We start from the raw sequence: 9,703 nt of genomic DNA, 5'->3' as shown, positions 1-9,703 counted from the left end.
TAATTAACATTAACATAAATGTTGTATTCGATAATTAACTAAGGTTATTAACCGTATCAGTGTCCGAAATCATATCAAATAATATTGTTTATACACTGAACAGATCTGAAAGGTGCGAAGGAGACGAAACTTCTCACCGTGCGAGTGCCGGGTCCATCGCTTTGCAGGATTGGAGCTTCAACAGTGCCTGGGACTTGCGACCCAGGTAGGTTTCATTTAAAATATTCTATACGATGGTTATAACAGTAAGAATGTTTTTAAGTGTTATTAAGTATAATTTAATTATTTGTGCAAAAAAAACTTGTTCAACTGATTCTGGCAAGTTTCGTTAAATAGTTACATAAAACTCTCTAAACGAGTAATTTTAAAGACTTCAATCAAATTAAACTTGTCTATCAAAGAAATCCTTTAAACTACTCATTAAAAAAGGACACCAAGAGTCATTCATAATATAAGGTCCGGAGTAATCCCAAAAGGTTTGTGATTTTGAAGAAATTTTAACACATTTTTAACGTATCACATCTGCATATCTGGGGACATCGACATTTTTTTATATCTCTTAAATCTCATATATGTATAAATAAAACTATTTTACAAATTTGAAAAGACTAAACAAATAAACTGTCCAACTGTTTCACTATCTTCTAAATATTTAAGAGTCATACAATTAATGTTAAAAACATCTTCTTATATAATGTTTCAGATTTAAATGAAAAACAATCTTTTCGTTTACAAATGCCTACGATAGCTTCCCTATTTACATAACTGTACTGTAATGAGCACTGCTGCCATTATGTGCGGAGTTGCCACGAGTGATGTGTGGAGTCATAGGGTAGATTGATTTTTAATAAATCGCTGATAGATTTTACGAGAGCACATATCATAGTATATAAATAACTAAAATTAAGGCACATTCTTATTAAAAAAACAAGCCCAAAAGTGTATCATTATGAAGTGGTATATTTTAATTTATCTATATATTTTCTATTTCACACTTAAGTTCTACAATCACCTGTATGTAATTGTCTTTTCTTTCGGGAGGAGAAATTTTTTTGCAGCATTCACGATCTCAGAACATTTCTGGATGTTGAAAGGCCATTTTTTCAGATCCGTTTACCTCCATTTTTCCAATCACTATCACTTGTAGACGTTGAAGCTTTAAGAAATAGAAAAAGATTAGGAGAAAAATAAAATATTTCTTTTTTGAACGAGAACAATGAGATAGATTTTGATTATCGTTTATTTTTATATGTTGCTTTCATTAATTAAATATTACAAATTAAATCTACGATGTTCAAATTCAATTAAATGTTATCGTAAGCCCTCTCGGAAAACAATTGGACCCTCTTAAACGTTGTGATGACTATTTCAATGACTTAATTCAATGTATTTGTATATTTTTAAATTAAAAAGAACCAGCTTTAGTTTATAATTTAAACATAACCATATTTGTTTAAATATTATTGTTTTTCAGATACTACAGCAAAATCTGATTTGTTGATTAATTGAATTTTTTTTATTGAGGTTTATTTATTTTTTAAAGTTATTACAAGACCCTCCTTTGTTTGTTAACGCTGGCTAGTATTTTTTTCTTTTCATTATTTAAATATAAATATTATAACTGACTTCTTAGTGCTCTTTATTTTAAAGTAGTCATTTAAATGATTGAGATAAAAAACAGAACTCTTTGTATTTTCTATACTAATAAACGTGTAAGCCTACTTTATATAATTATAATTGTCTGTAAACATCAAGAGGATTATCATTTAGCTGTACATTAATGTAGATTACATATCACGAAACGGCAGACATTTTAAAGACATAATTCGTTTCGCACGTATTATTAAAAACGAGATGAAATCTTCTAAACATCACCATCCTTAACATTGAGGTGGAAAAATATACAATGTATTGAATGAAAATAGTTCAGTCATTTTTATTTCTGATGTTCGTTAAATTATGCGCAACAAAAAAATATTACTCAAGGAGAAATGCTGATAAAGTATAGTACACATTTTTTAAACCTCATTTTCATCGTACCATATCTATGTATACGAGTGCAGTGAGAAAGTGAACTGAGATAAGTTATGTGCTTTATATGAAACTAGAAACCAACAAGTATGTTACTTGGTATAGAAAAAATGCGATTGAAAAAACGCAAGTATTGTCCGTACTATTTCTCAAGTTATATATATTATATTATATCGTAATTACTCGTCCATGATCCAAGGCTTTGAAAGTCTACATTCAGATCAATCATTCCGGTCAAAAAAACAAGTCAAGGTCAAGGTAAAGAAAAATAATGTATGGCCTTATAGAATTTTAAATGTGTTTTCTTGTCGGTATTTACTAAACGACTTGATTACAATTGTTCATTTCAAACCCTTTTCACATCAATGATCTTTTTAAATTATGATTTACAATAATATATACATTCTGTGGCTATATTAGATCATACTAATATATAAAACCACGTTCGAATTTGATTAACCTTCAATTCTAATATCATAAGAAGCTAAAAATATCAAAATTTCGATAGAGAAGACAGCTGAAATCTATTTAACACCTGGGGCCTGGGAAAAAACATAAAATCCCACATCCGTGAACACGCTGCATAATCAAGACAAATACTTTACACTAGCTATTCATTGTTTCTTAACAAAATGCAAAAAAAATTTGATAGAAGTAAGGACAATACAAAGGGTTACTATACAGTAAAGACTGTTATTCCCTTATTTTATAAATGACATCAAAATTGTAATATATTTTGATAACCATATGTACATTAGTGGAAAGCCTTTGATATAATTACTAAGTATAACATCGCTTTAATATTAGCCTGGTGTATTGCGCACGTAATTTGATAGAAAATGTCACGACGTAACTCACAGGAAATGGGATTATTGTATGTTTAAAACCTTATTACTATTGTTAAATGTTACTAATATTAAAAAATCTAACGTTATGTTTCTTCGTTACCAATTCTTCTTAAACACAGAAACTCTAAAGCATAAAGTTATGTGTTATACAAAAAATAAGATTGCTGGCGGAACGATATGAAGTCGTTAAATTTTTCTGAAGTCTGTTTACAGAAATTCTATACAATTCGATCGCTTTTTGCGGCCCCAATGTCAACGACACTTTAAATTAAATAACAGATGCCTCCGCACAGCTATGTGATTTAAAAGTTTTTTTTTTTTGTAAACCCATAGAATGTGGTATAAAATTAACATTTTCTTAATTCCATACCAAAATAAAATTCAAACAAAATCTCAAAATTTCCAGAAAGTCGAGGCAATTTACAGAACTCTAGCCCTTAAATTAGTGTCTGGTTGTAATATTATTCTCAGGAAAGCAATATATTTTCTTTTTCGATATTTTGCATATTATAGCTTTTGGATCACGAAAATTCAGTTATATCTTTTTTAATCTAATCTATAGCTATCGCTATATAATAAATGATCACTTAACGCTTTACGCATGTTATAGTAAAGATAATTTAATAATAAAATATTGAAACAATCTGCGAATAAACATCACAATTAATTATTGCAAAAACGTAGAATGGAATGAAGACAATTTTTGAAAAATATTTTTCTCACAATTTTAAGTTAATGTTATCTTTCCGTTGGCATTGTTGGATAATAAAAAATAAACAGAGCTGACCTTTAAAATATACGTAACTTGATAATACAACGTAAACTTTCGTTAAGTATTTGACGAGTACTTTTTTTGATTATTAACTGATTTCCTTTAGGAACTATTTGTAGTTCTTCATTCATCAGAAAATATTGTATCGTCTTTTGTTTATAAAAACGCTGCGACCTTTAATAGCTCGTAAAGTTCAAACTAATAGGACAGACGGAAAGAAATGATTCAACATTTTAAGCCGATAAGTTCTGCAACACAAAATTTTTCTTACTAACCATTCAACAAACTTATACCACATTTCTATTGAATGATATCACAACAACGGTATTGTGATACTATTTGGATGGCTGTACACGACTTACCGTAATTTCAGTTTCAAAGTTCATTTCAGAATTGGGCCTGTTACAGGAACGACATAAGAAATAAATAAATAATTCTCAGTCCTTCAGATGATAAAGATGTCGGCTTATTCAATCAAATTTAAATTACTTTCAAATCATTGAACTTTTCAACAATCAAATCGTTACATTCTTTCACTGAAATCTCTGCTATTCGCTTATTTTTTAGCAAAAATAGGCGTAACTTTAATGACGACAAATCTCTGTTAGCCCCAATTCACAATCTAGACCTCTCAATTATTAAAAATGTCTTGGTACATAAGAAATATTGCTAAAGATCGTGTTTAATTCTAAATACTACAGTACAAAACTAATAAAGAGACCGCTTTGAACAAACGTTACACACAATCCACTATCATGCAAACTACTGTTCTAGACAGAAAACGGTATCTTACTTTCTGTTAGAGAACTTTTACAATACAATCCGCTTCGACTTTCTGTTGTTACAAAGTAGAACTCAATGAATTTTATTTTCTATTCTGTAAGACTTTCTGAAGCAAAGTACAATTTCAGACCGTGTAAAATAAACATTATATATAAATTATAAGTCTATTATTAACAATAATATATATATATATATATATATATATATACACTACACTAAGGTTAGTACGCGTTTTATATTACATAACACCTACGTAATCCCGAAGTTTCGGTCCCTTTGCAGCAACCGAAACATCACTGACACTTCCATCTCGTCTACCAGTGACCACGGTTTAATGTATAATAGTAAATTTTTCTCAACCTTCCATTATACGAAAAGCTTATTTTTGCCGACTAGTCAAATAAAAGCAACAAAAGTACATGTAACCGAGACACTGATATAATGTTTTCTTACTAATTTAAAAAAAAATTATATCCACCAAAAGAAAAACCTTTTTTTGAGTCATAAATTTTCAGCAGATTAATGTAAAGTTAGAGGCATTCTGCGGAAATAAAACTTATGGCTGTCATAAAAATTTATATTAAGGGTGACACGACACCCCTTTATACACTAAATTTGATTTTTTATAAGGGAAGTTCACTCAAATCATAGCTATGTCCATTACCACTTACACATGGTACCTTTGTTCTGGACGGTGAACCGGATATCAAATCCTGGTGATAAATCCACCTATACTATCCCGGATAGTCTTCCTCGTCTTTACAACCTTGAATAGCGAGACGTATCAATTCTATGGGTGTAAGTAAATTACTGTGGGCCAGCTTGTGTTTATTCTTATTATTACAAGTGTCATAGTAGTCAGTGAAGTCGACCGTCTTTCCGGACATTACCAGATGGCTACTGAAATTGTGCTCCACCGCTATCCCCTGGAGGTATCTCGTTAGTGATCTTAAGTGACCCAAATGCGTGTACCACTGACCACACCGGAAGGCCTGTTTATAACTTTGCATCAGCTTATGGCTTAACAAGTTTCATATCACCTTACCCGTTATCAATATTTTCAGTAACTAAATCGTAACATTCCACCAAAAATTCACATCGTAAATGATGAAAGCATTTTTTATCACAATCCATATAAAGAGAGGGTAGGGTATTTTTTTTTTAAAGCTTTTTCTATATATTTTGAAAACTTTAAGTGATTATTTTAGGATAAGTATTGAAATAACCGCGTTTAACAACGACTAAATCGATAACAGTACTTAACTTCGACATGAACATATACAATAGCCACTGTAAAAGGCAACTTTTAAAAAATATTAACGTCGGTTACTGTTAAGTCCTTCGTGTATCATCAGCTGGACTTGCTGATACCCTGTGTCACAAAAAACATTAAATAACGTATATAAATTTAGTTCACGTGAACGTGACATTGGTCACATGAAAGTAAATTAAAAGTTTCGTCATGTGTGAGTCGTGTCACAACTAACGAAGGTCGCGGGCGCTGAAATTAAAATACTGAGTTAATAAACCCGGCGTTAACTTTTATTACGTGAATTAATTTAAAATAGATTATTTTATTACTTATTCTACTATTAATTTCATAGGTGAGAATCTATACAAATATTTAAATTTATAAAAATTTTATTATAAATTGAAAGCATACGATTGGTGCCGAGTCTACTTATATTCACAATATTTGCTTGTAGTCCTTATTCTTAGTTCTTTAATCGAACTGAATTCGAGACAAATTCAGAAAGATGCCACTGATATGAAAGTCAAATTACTTTTATATTATAACCTAACCTCGATTGGGTCAAAACAGACTTGATATAACCATGTATAAATCGTTCTTTTAGCAATACTAGAAGATTGTGAGAAACACGTGATATGTTTTAAATAGTCGTTTTTTTTATTGAAATAAAATATGCAATTTTATTCGTCTAAGTTCTAAGTGTAGAGGTAGAAAGGGCACGAATTTTGGCCATACTATAATTAAATGAACAAATTATTATTAATAATGAAGGCTTTTTTGTTCGTAAATTGTTATTTTGGCGTGTAAATAAATACCACAACAAATATTCTATTTGAAAACTTACTGACGATTTATTTTTTAGGTCAAAAAGTCAATTAAAAATTATTTTAAATGATTATTTTATGCCTATCAATGATTTTTATACTTCCTAGAACTTTTTGAAGATGAGGTAGATAAAAATAATCTCTTCTCTCTCTCTCTCTCTCTCTCTCTTTATTATATTCTCAACAATAAGAAAGACAAACAGGGCAACATTAATAATGAAACCCTCATATGACTCAAGTAAAACGTACAGGTGTTTTGTGACACAGCGCGTGACACATGACACAAGTTTGTGAATGAATATCATATTAAATGTACACAAGAATTAATGCTATGTTGAAACTTGTGATTGGGTTCACTCAAGTCCAGTAACTACTTTTGAAACTTGGATGACCTACGCAAGTTTTGAATAGCCAATTCAAACGTTGGCTCCAAAACGGTTTTGCATCTTTATAAGATACGGTAAAGATATCCGGTATAAAGCTGTCTTGGTTTTAACACTTTGTATTATTGACATTCGTTAAGGATTGAGGAAAAAATCCATTATTAATCTTTATTGATTATACTCAACAGAATGTTACCAAATTGACCAAATAAATATGTGCTCATAACACACTATAATACATTGGACATATGTTTTATCTGACGCCGAAGCTAATATTTATAACTTGACTGTTTTTCCGCTACATTATATACTAAGCAAAATACCTCATATACCAAAATTAATCATTTAAGTAAAGTCTATTCTGTACTGTTTCTATAAAAACAATATGCCTCATTGTCAACGAGTTTGTGTCGTTATTGGCGTCACACTGCACGATTAAGTCACGCCTAACCGACAGTTTGTTTAAAGACTGGTGTGACGTCACACCCTCTCCGCCAGCCAACACCGGAAACAATTTAAGAGATGAACTTAATTAAACTTCTCGCATCTTCACCATGACGTCGCTGATAAAACCTCATATTGGCCTTGTATGATATAAATTATTAAGTTTAAGGTACAACACCAATATTCTCAATAGATTATTTTAAGCGCTATCACAAAGCTCAGTAACAATATTGTATTTTAAGAGATGAAGGGACTTTAAATTATAATAACTTATTGCATATGTTGGAGCCCGTAATAAACGACAGAACGCCTGCTACAAAACTGGTAGCAACGACGCGAGGACTCGTGACTCGGTGAAGAAACAGTCAAGGCGTAACGAAGCACTGAACGTGCAATATTTAATTTTGTTATCGAGATCAAATAAACAGCATTGAGTTCCGTTTTCTATAACCTGCTCGTTCAGTATATATAATTCTTTAGTTATGCCTTTGCATTGCCACAGTTTAACTATTTTATATGGGATAACTATTTCAATGAATTAAACATATATATTTACCATTCAAATTTATTACTGTTACTGTAACCAGATAGTATTGATCTTCAAATACAATTTATATGTAATAATGCCAATATATATACGCTTAAATTGTTTCCGTCATATGAATGCGACAAATATATTTCAATTTACTCGATGTTGAACGTTCCTTCAGCTAAACTAGTTAAATTAGTCTCTAGACTCTAGAGTCTCTAGAGTCTCTAGAGTAATTGAAAGAGATTATTTATACCTACTAATCTATATTAAATGTAACTTTTTCATATTTGTGTAAAAAATTCAACAGTTTCTTTTTTATTATGTACATAATATCCTCATCATCCCTAAAGTCTGAATTAATCATATTATTCAACAGCTATTTGTATGTAAAGTACAAAATTTTCATTTTTACTATAATTATGCTTAAATTTTGATTTCTAAAATCATTATGATATATTAATACGTGGAGTGATCATATAGTTAAGAATTAATTTACTAGATGTTTTTGTATGAAAGCACGAGGTGAAATTATCTGAACCCACAAAAAGAAAGTATTTAAAAAGAAAAAGCTGACACTTCTAAAGCAAAAAAGTATCTTAATTAAACACACGGAACGTGAAAAAAACGTGAAAAACACGTGAATGTGTTTTTAATCCCATGATACTTTATAATATATATAACTCATTGAGATTATAAGGAAATTAATAGTTTAGGGATAGATTTATTTATGAACGGATCATTAAAGACGTAAAACTATGGTTAAGGAATAAAATAACCGCTAATGTATTAAACGAAGAATAATAATGTTTTAGTACATTGTGAAAGAATATGAATAATATTGTTTACAGTACCGTCATAAATCTCTATACTAAAAATATTATATATCTCACCTTACATGAAAATTTATAGCCTTTTCCACTCTCCTCTTCCATTCTTATACAGCATATATTAAATCACTTACATGTAAATATATAATATAATACATTTCCTGAAACAAACACATCGTTTGAGATAATTTTCAATTTTAAACAGACTTTTCAGCAGTTCTTTTCAAAATTACTGCGATCTATGACTTATTAGTTTTGTTAATCGTAAAAAAAATATCTTCTCGTTTATGTTAGTTAATAAAATTAAAACAATTTTAAAGAATAAGTCTGAATTTATGAATATTTTATAAAACAACTAAAGATAGAAACCATGACTATGACGTTTAGAGCCTCGTTCAACCTTGGAACTGATGCTAGGATCTAACTTATACGTCTGCCGGTTTTCAATTAAAATCTGCTGAATAAAACCTATCTATTTGGAAAAAAATTCTTTCGTACTTTTCTTAATACTTAAATATTTTTCCGATGATTTTGCTGAGTTGAATCGGATAATTTTATGCGAGTTGTTTTAAAGTGAAATGTTACTGGAAAAATGTCTTACTTACCAGACTTGTATATGTACTCATACCTCGCCTACTACGAACATAAATTATATAAGGTGGCATCCGGAGGTTCCAGGAAAACTACAAAACATACTTATATGTATATATTATAAGAATTACATATTAAAACTTATAACCTATACCTGAGACTACATGATTGCCCCGATGTTAGGATGGCAATCCCATTCCATAGCTCGTGTGGTATCAGGAATCTTCTGGTTCACACGGCTCGGTGTTCGTTCCGCGGAGTCAGCGGCGTCACTCGTTATATGATATTATATCCATACAACGATGTTGCCCCGGCGATGTTCATTTATTTTATAATATGTAGCGCGTACTTAACACATATAATAATTCATATATCTTTATAATCATGAGTTCTAACAGAATAAAACGCTTCATAAA

At 30.2% G+C, this 9,703-nt stretch overlaps 1 long non-coding RNA gene across 1 annotated transcript; it reads right to left on the bottom strand.

The window, feature by feature from the left end:
• Positions 1–356: 356 nt before the first annotated feature.
• On the bottom strand, positions 357–9,454 carry LOC133319742 (uncharacterized). The gene is made up of 3 exons (XR_009753256.1): positions 9,302–9,454; positions 8,760–8,857; positions 357–1,156 (listed from the first exon to the last, which is right to left on the bottom strand). It is a non-coding gene; the product is annotated as an uncharacterized LOC133319742 (long non-coding RNA).
• Between the last annotated feature and the right edge of the window lie 249 nt (positions 9,455–9,703).

Source organism: Danaus plexippus, chromosome 27 (genome assembly GCF_018135715.1).
Source record: "Danaus plexippus chromosome 27, MEX_DaPlex, whole genome shotgun sequence".
Classification (NCBI taxonomy): Eukaryota; Metazoa; Arthropoda; class Insecta; order Lepidoptera; family Nymphalidae; genus Danaus; species Danaus plexippus.
This window is presented reverse-complemented; position numbering and strand designations above follow the sequence as displayed.